Source organism: Prinia subflava (assembly GCF_021018805.1).
Source record: "Prinia subflava isolate CZ2003 ecotype Zambia chromosome W unlocalized genomic scaffold, Cam_Psub_1.2 scaffold_32_NEW, whole genome shotgun sequence".
NCBI lineage: Eukaryota > Metazoa > Chordata > Aves > Passeriformes > Cisticolidae > Prinia > Prinia subflava.
The window spans coordinates 748,541-763,072 of NW_026960609.1; the positions used below are offsets into that span (position 1 = coordinate 748,541).

General features: G+C 42.9%; 1 pseudogene; it reads right to left on the reverse strand.

Annotated features, from left to right (window-relative positions):
- Positions 1-14,532, reverse strand: part of LOC134565044 (B-cell scaffold protein with ankyrin repeats-like) — a 198,661-nt pseudogene that overhangs the window by 169,727 nt on the left and 14,402 nt on the right.

The following is a 14,532-nucleotide window of genomic DNA, read 5'->3' on the forward strand; positions in this document are numbered from 1 at the left end:
TTTTCACTATGTTGAACCAACTATCATTTGCAAATGCACTGACAGTTATTTTTGTTTTTTCTCAAAAGCATTTTCAGACCCAGTTTCTCCTGCATGGTTGAGGTCTTCTGTCAAAAACAGTAGCTTTCTGTAAGTTGGCCTATTTTGCCCACATCTCCAAAATATTTCTATTACTTTATTTATGGTGTACAACTTTTCTTGCAAATAAGCATCAAACTGACAGTTCCTTTAAAAGCTATCAAGAACAGTTTTCCCTTTTCTGAATATTATATATAAGTTGGTGTTTATGTCATCCTAGCAACCAATGGTGCTGTAATTTTCATTAACATCCATTTGTCTCCCATAATAGCAATCCTGAAACCCTTCACATCTATTCTTTTCTGAGTTACTCTACACGTGTAGGCATAGATTGATTTGCTGTGGAGGTACATGTTCACCTGTTCTTTTATTATCAGGTATGTTTCTGTACACAATTTATCACTCTGATACAACTGTAGCCTAATGGAGTCATCATGAAAGCATCTAAAAAGAATATGAGTGTCTTATTACATGTAGCCTTTTTGGATCTGATAACAAAACCAAAAGGTCCTGCCTTCAAATAATTCCCCAAACTGGAAAAGGCTATTTACCATGAGTTTATCAATAATCTTTAAGAAATAACTTGTATGAAAATATAGGCCTTTTTTTAATATATACTTTTATGTGATTGTAACTCTATATTCAAAGGCAATCTAACAATGAACTAGTTCTAACTGGTCTGTGATTTGAAAGAAATGTTTGATTTTGTTAGTGCTTTAGCTAGGATGGATATATTTAGATCCTTTTTGGGACTGATTTTATCTTTTACTGCATATCAGTTCATGCTATTAATTTTTTCTGCAGTGAAATCCATGACTTTCAGCTTCACCAGCAGCACTTAGGAACATGACTACTCTGCTGAGTTTGACATACAGCAAGACTATCCCAAAAAGTTTCTATTAGGCATACCGATTAGTTTGGAAATAACAACTATCTGCCTGAGGTCATCTGGGTGCTGAGCAGAGCTGTTGATGGAGTCCAAGTCTGTTATTTCCAGTTTCTGGATTCTGCATACTTCTCCATGGAGAAGCAAACTGAAGTCTGCCCCTCTGTGTGTACCAGAAGTTCTCAGTTATTGAAGCCTAATGTTTTATTAGAGTCCTTCCATCCACTTCAGAGTTACTGGAGTTCTACCACAGTAAGAACACTTGGGTGTTTTTGTTCCATTTCTCTGTGCTATCAGCACAGACACCTCTCACCTCTGTTTCAGTGAAGGATTTCAGTGAAGGATTATACAGCACTAAAGATGGCCCAAAATGAGATGTGCTGCTTCAACTGAGACAGTCTATCCTCCTGCTACTGACTCAAAGTACCACTGAAGACAAAAGGACTGATAGCAGAGGCATCCAGGGTTGTAAAGCCTCCAAAATTTGTTAGTCTGATAAAATGCTCCTGCAAATTTCTTATTGTTGCAAAGGGGCCAGCTGCAGCTGCCTAGTGGCTCCTTTATGTCTAAACTCCAATTCAAACCTCTCATAACTGGCCTGGCTCAAACTGCATACTGTGCTTGGACACAGAAGTGGCACACTGCTACATTTAAAAATACACACACATAAAAGGACACAGATAGAGAGGAGTGTCCAAGAATCAAAACACTTCAGGAAGGCACAACATTCAAGCTGAAAAGGGGTTTAAGTTTTTACGGGTATTACACTCAAGGAATGAGGAAATTCCTCAAGGACTGAGTAGCCAAACTCTCTCCTCTTGGCCATGTTTGAAGCTATTCTCTTTCTGAAGACTATTCTTTAGAGTCATCAAAAAAGGACATGGATGGAAAGTCATGAAGTTTAACATAACTGAAATCCTTAACAGCTGCATTTGGAGGGGCAAGGGGGAGAGACACTGGAAGCAGGCATTCTCAGCCTTCACCCTGCTCAGACATATCATTAATAATATCAAAATGTGTACTGACACAAGAAAATATACTCCATGTTATAGCATACCTTAAATCAATCTGGTAACAGAAGCTAACTTGGACTGCAGTAGGTCATTTGCCAAAGAGGGTGTCTTAGTCTCAGGATGATAGAAGAGCTTCAATACCTGCACAGGGCTCTTATCAATCTCTGGACTAAATTTATGATGCTGTTCTTGATCTATACAGATCTAAATTACATGGGATTTGTCTGTCTAAGAGACCACTTCTCGTGTGCCATGCTGCCACAGCTGGTGTCAGCAGAAAGGCTCACTCCAGGCATGTTTGGTATTAAAGAAGGGGAAAAAAAGTGAGTTGTCAGCAGGATTGACTCACTGGGGACAGGCTGCTTTGCAATTTACTCCCACCTTTAGTTTGAAATAGCTAAAATCTGTTGATCCTTAAAGTGGTCTAAAAGGTACCCTGCTTTCTTGGGAACACAATCAAGAGTGATATTTTTAGACACATCTGAAAACCATGCTTGTTTTCTAACTCCTGATTATTTCTCTTAAGAGTTATGAATTGGAAGGTAATCTGAGGTCTTCATCTTTTAAGACAATGTCCTTTAATCCAACAGAATAAACACATTTTATTAAAAGGGGACTTCAGATAGCATTGTCGGAAAAGAATAACATAGCAGACATACTTTTAGAGCTATTCATCTGCAGAGGGGATGCCATTAATTTTGTTAAAAAGTGCTGGCCTTTCTCCAGTTTAGTTTGGTAAAGGATACAGATATACATATATTTGTGGAACTGCATTTTATTGAAATGGTATGCTCTGGCTCACCCCTGGAAAGTGTATGGTTTATCCCAAGTCTGTAACCTCCCCTGCAGTATCGTGTGTCTGTAACACCACTGGCCTCTAGATCTGTCCGTGCCCACTTTGAATCCCTCTGTTAAGGGTGCAAACAGAGAGGGCGCACTCTCTTTTTGCCCTGGAGGCCTCCAGAGGCTCTGCTCCTCTCCCCTTCCCTCCCTCTCCCTCCTTCCCCCTCTCTCTCAGTGACCATGCTGCCTTCCTGGGGTCAAACTCCGAATAAATCCTCATCCCATCAGCACCTCACCTCTGGGAATACACAAGACAGAGAGTCAAACAGACTTGATTAGCATATCTGGTTTGATAACCAAGATGCCATGGCAGGAACAAACAGAACTGTGAAAATTACAGGAGATGGGATTACACCTGCTTACGGGAAGAGAGAAGATTCAATCAACTTCTGCAAGCAAAGAGTTGTTGTAAAATGCATGAGTTTTCTGTGTGATTTTTAACCTGATTATTGTAGTAGAAATGATTAACCTGTCTGAAATAGTATATAAGCTTTTGGAAAACCTGAGTAAAATCGAATTCTGATCACCGAATCAGTCTTCCCGTCTCTCATAATCGCCAATAATTGGTGCCCCGTGTGAGGAAAAGAACCGGCGGTCTGCTGGCAATTGGCGACGCCCCTGGAACTGATCGTGGCGGTGAAAGAACCGTGTTTGGGCCTACAATCATCTGTACGCCGGACGTGACAGGTGAGCCAGGGGAACTCAAGGTATGGGACAGGTCATGTCCGACGGGAGAGACGTTAAGAAAACCATCCAGCGCTTGCTGAGCAAGCATGGATCCCCCATTCTTAAGCAGGACCTTAAGTCGCTCCTACGATGGGTGTCACGCATGTTCCCCGATACCACCCCTTCCTCTGTTCTTACTCTCTGCTACTGGGACAAGGTCGGCGTAAAGCTCTACGACCTGGCTACGCTGCCTGGCCACGAGCCAGAGCTGCGCCTGCTTCCTGCATGGAGGGCGGTCATGGAAGCGGTTAAAAAAGAGGGGGGGAGCGAGGCAGCCTGCGAGGCTACCGCGGAGACGGCCCCGGAGGCCGTGCCAGACCGAAACCTGCCCAGGTCCCGCTCCCCGTCCCCCGTCCGCACCCCCTCCCCGACGAACGCCAAAGATAAAGCCCAGCCGCCAGCTGCACCCCCACCGGGATCCCACCAGCGACCCCAGAGCCGCCGAACGCTAACTGCTTATGGGGACTCTGACTTTAGCAGTGACGGGGAGTCTTTTGATCCCAGCCCCGAAAATGATCTGGACTTATTCCCTTCAAATAGGCATAACAACTGGTTAAAGATAAAAAAGAAAGCCCTTAAGGACAGAGACTTTGATACCGCAGCAGAAATATTTGTAGCCCCTGTGCGTCTCGGCCCGAGGGGGGGGAATCCCCGATGGGAGCCCTTGGGCCACTCAGAAATTAAGGAACTGCGCCGTACCGCAGCAGAATACGGTCTGGGGTCCCCTTACTTCAGTAATTTGTTGAGAGCAACTTTCAGTACTCACCTCATGACCCCTCATGATGTTAAATCCTTAGCAAACCTTTTGCTCACTCCAACGCAATATGCGATATTCATGGCACAATGGAAAAGGAGACTGGAGAACTTAATTGTAACATATGCAGGGCAAGCAAACCAAGCCCTGGTTGCCTTAACTATTGACCATTTAGCGGGGGAGGGAGCGCATACCGATCCTAATGGCCAAGCTGCCTTGCCGAGGGAAGCCCTGGAAGGGGTCACGGAGGCAGCTCGTTTTGCATTTCTTAAAGTCCCTGATGCAAAAACCCCGCAACAGTCCTTCATAAATATTAAACAGGCTCCCCAAGAACCCTATATGCAGTTTGTGGACAAATTGAAACAAGCACTGGAAAGACAGATTGATAACGATCAAGCCAGGGAAGTTGTGCTCCTAAAACTGGCTATTGAAAATGCTAATGATGACTGTAAACGACTCTTGAAGGCCCTGCCCCCAGAACCTGAGCCCACACTGCTCCAAATGATAGAAGCCTGCAACCGCCTGGGGACATTGCAGCACACTACAGCAGTGACCTATCAAGCTGTGGGACAAGGCATAGCCGATGCTTTTGCCGCTTTAAAGATAATACCCAAAAAGCAGTCGGTTTGTTTCATCTGTGGGGAGCCCGGGCACATTAAAAAAGACTGTCGAAAGGCACAAAACCCGAGAACACCGAATATGTGCCCTCGTTGCCAGAAAGGTCCTCACTTTGCTAATTCCTGTCGCTCTAAATTTCACAAAAATGGCCAGCCGTTGCAGGGAAACTCATCTCACAGCGCGGGATGGCGACGCGTGAAGACACAAGTCCCACAGCCAACCCAGCAGCTGTCACAGCCAGAGCCAACCTTCAGCTTCCAGCCAGCGCAGGCCCTGCCCGCCGGACCATCTCCGACCTACGTCCAGCAACCCCAGGGAGCGCCGGATTGGACATTTCAACCCGTGATACAGTAACGTTGACCAATTCCTCAGTGTTTTGTCTCCCCACAGGAATTTACAGACCTTTGCTACCAGGTCACCATGCTTTGCTTTTAGGTAGATCTTCTACCTCAGTAACAGGATTATTTGTTTTGCCAGGAGTTATTGATTCTGACACGGTTGGGGAAATAAAAATCATGGCTTGGACCCCACAGCCCCCCTGCGTGGTCCCAGCAGGGACCAAAATAGCCCAGCTTGTACCTTTTCCAGCAGCCCCCTTATCCACACCCCCGATAGCTAATCAGAGGGGAGGCGGGTTTGGTTCAACAGGGGTACCACAAATTTTTTGGACCCAGCGCATAACTCCTGAACGTCCTACGTGCAGGTGTAAGGTGTCTCTGAGAGGTAAAGAGTTAATTTTAACCGGATTGATTGACACGGGCGCGGATATCAGTCTTATCTCCCAAAATCAATGGCCTAATGATTGGCCATTAATGCCTGTCCCCCAGGTCCTCTCAGGGGTGGGTGGAAACAGTCAAAGCTATCAAAGCCAACACCTGGTACAGATCACAGGGCCTGAAGGCAGGGTAGCAACTGTCAGGCCTTATGTGTTGTCTGCGCCGCTGATTTTATGGGGGAGAGATGTTTTGTCTCAATGGGGAATTTTCATGCAGTCAAATTTTGTATAAGGGTCATTTGGGCGCGCGAGACCCCCAAACTGACTTGGAAATCCTCTGATCCAGTTTGGGTAGACCAATGGCCCATGTCATTAGAAAAACTGCGCATTTTACAAGAACTTGTAAAGGTACAGCTGGAAAAGGGACACATAGTCCCATCTAATAGCCCTTGGAATTCACCGGTGTTTGTAATCAAAAAGCGGTCTGGGGGGTGGAGGCTATTGCATGACTTGAGGAAAATAAACGAGGTAATTGAGGGAATGGGGCCCCTACAGCCAGGCCTCCCTTCCCCTTCTATGATTCCTAGAAATTGGCATTTAACAGTAATTGATTTAAAGGATTGTTTTTTTGACATTCCTCTGCATCGAGATGATGCACCCAAATTTAGCTTTTCTGTGCCGAGCATTAATATGCAGGCACCTCTAAATCGATATCATTGGTTATCACTTCCCCAAGGAATGCGAAATAGCCCAATTTTGTGTCAGTGGTACGTGGCAAAAACCCTGAGCCCGATACGGGAACAAATGCCTGATGTTCTCTTTTATCATTATATGGATGACATTCTTATTTCTGCAGAAACCGTGGGTCATATGGAGGAAGCAGTGCAGGCTGTCTGCCAAGCTGTTACCTCAGCAGGCCTCACCATTGCTTCTGAAAAGGTTCAAAAGACATCTCCCTGGAAATATTTGGGCTGGCGAATAAGCATGCATTCTATTTCTGCACAACCCTTGCAAATCTCAACTGAAATCAAAACTTTACATGATGCACAGAAGTTGCTAGGAACAATAAATTGGGTCCGTCCCTTGCTTGGGATTTCAAATGCAGATTTAGAGCCATTGTTTGCCCTCCTGGGAGGAGAGCCTAACCTCTTATCACCCAGACACTTAAACAAAGAAGCACAAATTGCGCTTCAAAAAGTAGCTGATGCTATCTCTCAAAGGCAATCAGCTAGGTGGGCTCCAGAGTTGCCTTTGTGGCTAATTATTCTGAATCCTAATAAACAGCCTTATGCATTAATATTTCAGTGGGACTCAGAAAAACCAGATCCTCTTCTAATTATCGAATGGGTCTTTTTGCCTAACAATATGCCCAAGACTATTTCCATGCAAGATGAACTTATGGCCATGTTGATTGTCAAGGCTCGCCAAAGACTGACCTCTTTGGCTGGGAAAGATTTTGATATTATCTATCTACCTCTCACAATGTTTTATTTGAATTGGTTGCTACAGATGTCTGAAAAATTGCAAATTGCTTTAACAAATTACCCAGGGCAGATATCTATCCATCCGCCTAAACACAAATTATTAAGTTCGTCTTTTAATTTAATCCCCAAGCCAAAGAGAAGTGAGACTCCCTTGCAAGCTATGACAATATTCACAGATGGGTCTGGGAAAACCCGTAAATCAGTGATTGTATGGAGGGACCCTGAAACTGGAACTTGGCAATCTGATATTGCTGTGGTTGAAGGGTCTCCACAAATAGTGGAATTAGCTGCTGTTGTCAGAGTGTTTCAGAAATTCAGCACACCTTTTAATCTGATTACTGACTCCGCATATGTTTCAGGTATTGTACAGAGAGCAGAGAATTCTGTTTTGAAAAATGTTAAAAATTACATTCTTTTTTCCTGGTTAAAACTGCTGGTCTCTCTGTTAGACCAGAGGACGGCTCCTTACTTTGTGATGCATATCAGGTCACATTCCAATCTACCGGGTTTTCTCACTGAAGGTAATGCCCAAGCAGACTTGTTAACCTTATCAGTGCAGCATGTTTTGCCTAACAAAATAGAGCAAGCTAAACTGAGTCACTCCTTTTTTCACCAAAATGCTGGGGCTTTGGTAAGACTTTTTAAATTAACTCCAGCACAAGCCTCTAATATCATTTCTATATGCCCTGACTGTCAGCGTTGCACACTTCCTAATGTGAACACAGGGGTCAACCCAAGAGGTCTACAGAGCCTACAAATTTGGCAGACAGATGTGACACACATTCCTGAATTCGGCCGCTTGAAATTCGTGCATGCTTCTATTGATACCTTTTCAGGTGCTCTGTTTGCCTCAGCTCACACGGGAGAGACAGGGAAAGACGTTTGCCGTCATTTCGCTGCTGCCTTTGCCACCTTAGGAATTCCGCAACAGATTAAGACAGATAATGGACCCGCATATATTTCCCGTAGAGTTGCAAACTTCTTCTCATTATGGGGTATCACCCACAAAAGGGGCATAGCTCACTCACCCACAGGACAATCAATTATAGAACGAGCCCATTGCTCTCTCAAACGTCTTCTGTTACAACAAAAAGGGGGAGCCGAGGATACTCCTGCGGAAAGATTATGCAAAGCCTTGTATGTCTTTAATTTCTTGAATTGTTCAATGACAGACTTAAATCCCCCTATGACTAGGCATTTTACATCATCCACATCGCTTTCCTGCAAAGAGAAACCACCAGTACTAATCCGTGACCCAGAATCTGGTAAAATCCTTGGCCCTTACCCTTTGATCACCTGGGGAAGGGGCTATGCTTGTATCTCCTCAGAAAAAGGACCCCGCTGGATTCCGGCAAAAAACGTGAAGCCGTTCCGAGAACCTCTACCGACAGCTGACGGAGGCCAAGACGCCACCGCCACCGAGCCCCCGAGAGAGGAGGAGGAGGAGGAACCCCACTCAGACTGCAGTTGATGACATCCTTTGTTCTATCGAGAAAGGAAACTGTGAACTTTTGGGTTTGATGTCTGTGTGAAGGGTGTGGGAATTGGTGATATCACAGAGCCCTTTTTGGCAAAAGCGTAATGTAAAACAGGTATAAATCCATTGAATTTTTTGTTATAACTGACCACCAAAAAGGTAGGCCTTGAACGAGGACCAAAAGGAGATAAGCTAAAAAAGGTTTTGTTTTCTTTTTTTTTTTCCTTTTACCACAACATAGTTCTAAACAAACAAACAAAGGCACCATGGAGTTAAATCGAATGCTATACTTGTTAGCATTGCTTGCCTTTTGTAGCACAGCCTGGCCTATTAATCAACCCAAAACAAATGTTTGGATAACTCTGGCTAATGCAACCAAACAAGATACCTTATGCCTGGCCACTGCATCCCCAGAAAATCCATTTTCAACCTGTTTAGTCGGTTTGCCATTAGATGGCTGGCCAATACCAGAAATTACCAAAAGCATAGTACAGAGCTCAAATCCTGTTGATACATGGGATCAGTGGACTCCTTACCTTCCAATAACACCCTTGGAGCCACAAGAATTAGAACTCCTGGGTTCTGTAAAAATGGATTTTTGTGCTAATTTTGATTACACAGGAAAAAACCAGTCAAAAGCCTGGGATGTTTCTCCCTATCACCCTGCATATAAAAATCAGACCTCTTGGTGCAATTACACTTCTGGCAGCCCTTCTAAATCCAGTAATGCCCCACTGTGGCTGCCATCAGGAATGTTTCTGATTTGTGGGGATCGGGCCTGGGCTGCTATCCCTTCACACATAAAGGGAGGTCCCTGTAGTTTGGGACGACTGACTGTGCTAACACCTAACATGTCCATGATTTTACAGCACAAGTATCCCCACAGAATAAGGCGCACTCTGCATGCATTTGATGAATACTGCGATGATGAATTGTCTTTGTGGTCTGAGACCCAGATGAATTTGGCTTCTTCGCTTTTGCCAGGAATGGCTGCAAAAAAGGCCTTAAGTCAATTAAATAAGGTAGCCTGCTGGCTGGCAAAGCAGACAAATGCCACCAGCTCAGCTTTATCAAATTTATTAACAGATGTTGACAGTATAAGACATGCTACCCTTCAAAACCGTGCAGCCATTGACTTCATCCTCCTTGCTCAGGGCCATGGATGTGAAGATTTCGATGGAATGTGTTGTATGAATCTTTCTGATCACTCAGAATCTATCCATAAAAGCATTCAGCAGCTAAAAGATAGTGTATTTAAATTAAAGGTAGAATCTGGATCTTGGCTAGATAACTTGTTTAGTGGCTGGGGTTTGACACCCTGGCTAAAAGATTTTCTTAGGATAGGAATGCATGTAATGATTTTAATAATAATTGTATTCGTTATGATACCTTGCTTGCTTCAATGTGTGCAGAGATTAGTTAATAAAGCCATCAAGGGGGTATTCTTGGTTAATACAGAAGGGGGAGATCTGGGAATACACAAGACAGAGAGTCAAACAGACTTGATTAGCATATCTGGTTTGATAACCAAGATGCCATGGCAGGAACAAACAGAACTGTGAAAATTACAGGAGATGGGATTACACCTGCTTACGGGAAGAGAGAAGATTCAATCAACTTCTGCAAGCAAAGAGTTGTTGTAAAATGCATGAGTTTTCTGTGTGATTTTTAACCTGATTATTGTAGTAGAAATGATTAACCTGTCTGAAATAGTATATAAGCTTTTGGAAAACCTGAGTAAAATCGAATTCTGATCACCGAATCAGTCTTCCCGTCTCTCATAATCGCCAATACTCACCAGCCATCTAGAGTCTCCTTGCCTACCAGCATGCAAATACCAATGAACCTAGAGCCCAGGGGGCTCCCGGGAAACCTTTCCCGGGGACCCCCCTAAATCTAAACTACAACATATATGCACATACATCTTACCTTGATGAGACCTCTGAGAAGCACCAAACCATGTCTGCTGTTAAACTTAATAGGCAGACAGCTATCAGACTTTACCTTTTGTGCTGCATTGCTCACCCTTAATTGCTTCAGTAAATTAGTGCTAGGATACAAGCTTTAGTGGCAAATGGTAAAAAAGACAAAGCTGTTTCACAGAAGGGGAGGAGCCTTTTCAGAAGCTGAGTATCACCTAATGGGAACCTAAATCTGAGTTTAGCTCTATTTTACAGTTCCACAATGATGCATTCCTATCTTATTGTGGTGACAAGGCTGTATACCCAGATTCTAGCTCAATCACTTCATTTTTCTACCTTAGTACAAATTATAAATAATGATTCTTTGTAGAACAGAAATTCTCCTGAGGAACCACAAGAGATATGCTCAAAATAAGGCTCCATAGTAATTATAACAAGTCCTCTCTTCTTACACAGAAACAAAAAATAAAGAAAACACCTAACAACATTTGTGAGTGGCTGAAGAGATGATTTATTCTGTTATCACCTACAGGACTGAGTCCTCATAGACTCATATTATGGTCATTAGCATTCCACAACTGGATCTTTCCCCTCACTCAGCAGCAAATCAATCCATTTCACATCTGCTTGTAGCTCATATTTCCCCAAAGGATTTCAGTGATTATATTGTTTTTCCATTGTCCAATGTACTGTCTGACCTTTTCCCTCAAGGCCTTGCACAATTCACTTTAGTCAATCACTTCTTATCAATTGTTAGTGCCTGCTCATTCCCCATCTATCTTTGCTTTAATGAATACAGGGGTATTTTCTTAGTGATCTTATTTTTAATATGTCCTGTCATCCACTTATGTTCTTTCCACCCTTGTTGTTTTAGATTTCTCATTTAGATTTATACTTCTGTTCTGTTCAACTTTCATTCCAGTTCAAGCTAAAATTACATCTTCTTTCAGCTTATCCTTTCTTTTGTACAATGCTTGTATATTCGAAACAAACTTCAGCTTTCAGCAAGCCACTATCGACTTCAGACCTCACCTAAAGTGCCATTCCTTTGGGAATTTATAGCATTCTGGCAAAAGCCCTTTCTTGGTTTATAATTTCTCCTGACACTTCTGTTCTGTGTCTTTCATACAATTTAGCACTGCATACACTTGCTTCTTATTAGGAAGAAGCAGAGATAACAGACGGTCCCTGGAAACACTTTTCCACAATTCTTCCAAAGTCAAACACAAACCCTGTCTGTTTACCTGAAGATTCACCTACATCCTGGAGGGCACAAATACTGGCTAATTTGCAGCTGTCATCTTATCTTTCTTGGCTTTGTAAAGACTGATGTGCTGAATCTCGGAAATTCTAATTGTTTCCCTTCTTGGGCTACTTTTCCCTTCAAAGCTCTGCAGTGGTATCAAGTAACTGTTCCCTGTTGCATCACTACAGAAGGAATGCTGACCACGCATTTCCCCTTACACTTGTTTGGGAGTCAGCCATAACCTTACACACAGGATACCATTACTGGGAATCCCTCATTTCTAACTGCCTCTTTCACTCATCACAACAATGGATGATCTCTTAATGGTCCTCTTAGCAATAACTAGACATCATTAACCAGCAAAGGAGACAGACAATCAGTGCTTTCAGGATGACTGCAAAAAGCTGACTGAGAATGGCTGTTCAGGAAACTTCTGCAAAGATTTCAAGTGAAACGTGCTTTTAATGCAAGACTCTTTCCTGGAAAAGCCCCAAATCACTTTATTTCAATATCTACCATTCAGTTGACAGTAAACTTGGACTTAAAGCTGCTCCTCAAGCAGCCATAAGAAAATAAAGTAGCTTAGTGGACCATCTCCTCAGTCCTTTCTTTTCTTGGGACTCTGTTTTCTCTAACCATTCCTATTTTACTATTGCATTTTTTGGACGTAACAGTGATGAATGAGAGAAATGGTGGTGTCAACTTATTTGGCACCTGGATGATGAGCGAGAAAGCCTTCTTTATACAAGCACACTTCATCAGTGCACTGACCCATGGCACATTCAACATAGGACCAAAAAAGACATCCATAGAAACCTTTACAATAGGTCTCTAGGGATAAAGCAGTGCAGCTTTAGAGCAGCTTTCTGAAATACTCCCCCTGCAGCCCCCCAGAGTTCCTAGGCTAGCTCAGATCCTAGAGGGATTTGGAGGAATATTTCAGGGACAAGGCAAAAGATTCCAAAAGAGGCTCTAACCCCCAGATATAGTCCAAGATGTTTATTCCAGATGGTTTCCAGGGGGGAAAGAGGACGAATAAGGAAGAACAGGGCCTTCTCTAGTCTCCTGCTAAGGAAGAGATAGTTGGAACTCAGCCAATAGGGTCAGAAAGGGGAGGAAGAGTTAAACTACATGGTTACAGACTCCAGGGGTCTCTGGGGAGGGAAAAACCATTCCCCAAAGAAATTCAACAGCTTTCTGCTTGAGATCACACCATTACACCCAAGACGCCCAAGAGACTCACAAAGAGATCCTTATCAGAATACGGATGAGGGTTGAATAGGAAAGAGACCCACTAACCTCAGAGTCCAGCAGCACAGAAGAGCTATGCCAGGAATTCTGGAATAATTTACTCATCCTTTTCCATTGGTAAGCATGCTGGTGCCATTAAGCCAATTACTTTGCAATAGTGTCAATTCAGAAATAAAGTTCTCTAAATAAGAACTGAGGACGGGAAACATGCTATGCAGCTCTTTACTAAAAGCAAGTTAAGATTTTGCCAATCTGTAATTCCTACTAGAACTCTTTATAAACTTTCACAGCTACAAATAAACCAAAATGGCAAATGCTAACAGGGGCTGAAGTTGTGATGCAGATCTCTTCACCACCAGCTGTCAGTGAATGATGCTGCAAATGTGATGTGAGTAGGACTGATGTAAATGAAATTTTAAATCACCTCTTTTTTTACAAGCAAAATTCCTCATGCTGTGAACAGGAAAGGAAAGCCCTCCATGTCTTCCTTTTTCTCTGCACTGAAATCACAGTAAAAAAAAAAACCCAACCCTGTTGTATCTCCTCCCCTTCTCACACTCACAAGATTGTGTGGGTATTGATGTGGGGGTGGATGTCTGAGAACAAAGCATGTTCCTCTACACAACTGTAGGCTATGGTAGGGATGGTTTATTGCCTTTCATGTCTAACAAGATATAAGAGAAAAAATTTAATTTTCTGAAAAGTACGGGATTTATTCTGTGAAATGCAAGGGGAATTCAACTTACCATCCACAAGAACTGCTTCATAGATCTAAGACACAGAGTCTCCAGGATTTTCACCCATGGTTTATCTAGGAAAAAATAAGAATAGGAAAGAAGATCATATCATCACACTGATTTCCACTTTTATTTTTAGATGAAAATCTATATGTATTTTAAATGTAAGATAAAGTTATTTAAAGCTTTTATTCTGCTGATAGAAAAAAAATCATAGAACAAATCCAAGGGATATTACAGAGGAACAAGCCTTGTGAGATCTTTAGATGCAACTGTATTTATCCAATTTCAGTAAACGTCCTTTTGACTGATTTTTTTTTCAATTTACCAGAGCTGGTGTGAAATGTGTCCTTGAAGAAGTTTCCCTGAAAGTCAATACAGCAAACCATGGGAGAGGAGTTGTGAGTAAGGAAGAACAGAATCATGTACAGTAAAGTGAGAAACTGAAATTGATATAGACATGGATAAGACAACTCTTCAGTGCTCCGTTTGATAACACAATAGATCTGGTTACAGACAGTATCATAAAATCATAGAGTGGTTTGGGCTGGAAAGAGCCCTGAACAACATCTAACTCCAACCCCTTAGCCATGGGCAGAGACCTCTTCCACTAGACCAGATTGCTCAACCCTATCCAACCTGACCTTGAACACTTCCAGGGATGGGGCAGCCAGAGGTTCTCTGAGCAATCCATTCCAGAGCCTCACCATCTTCATTGTAAGGAATTTCTTCCTTACGTCAAACTTAAACCTACCCTCCTCCAGTTCAAAGCCATTCCCCCT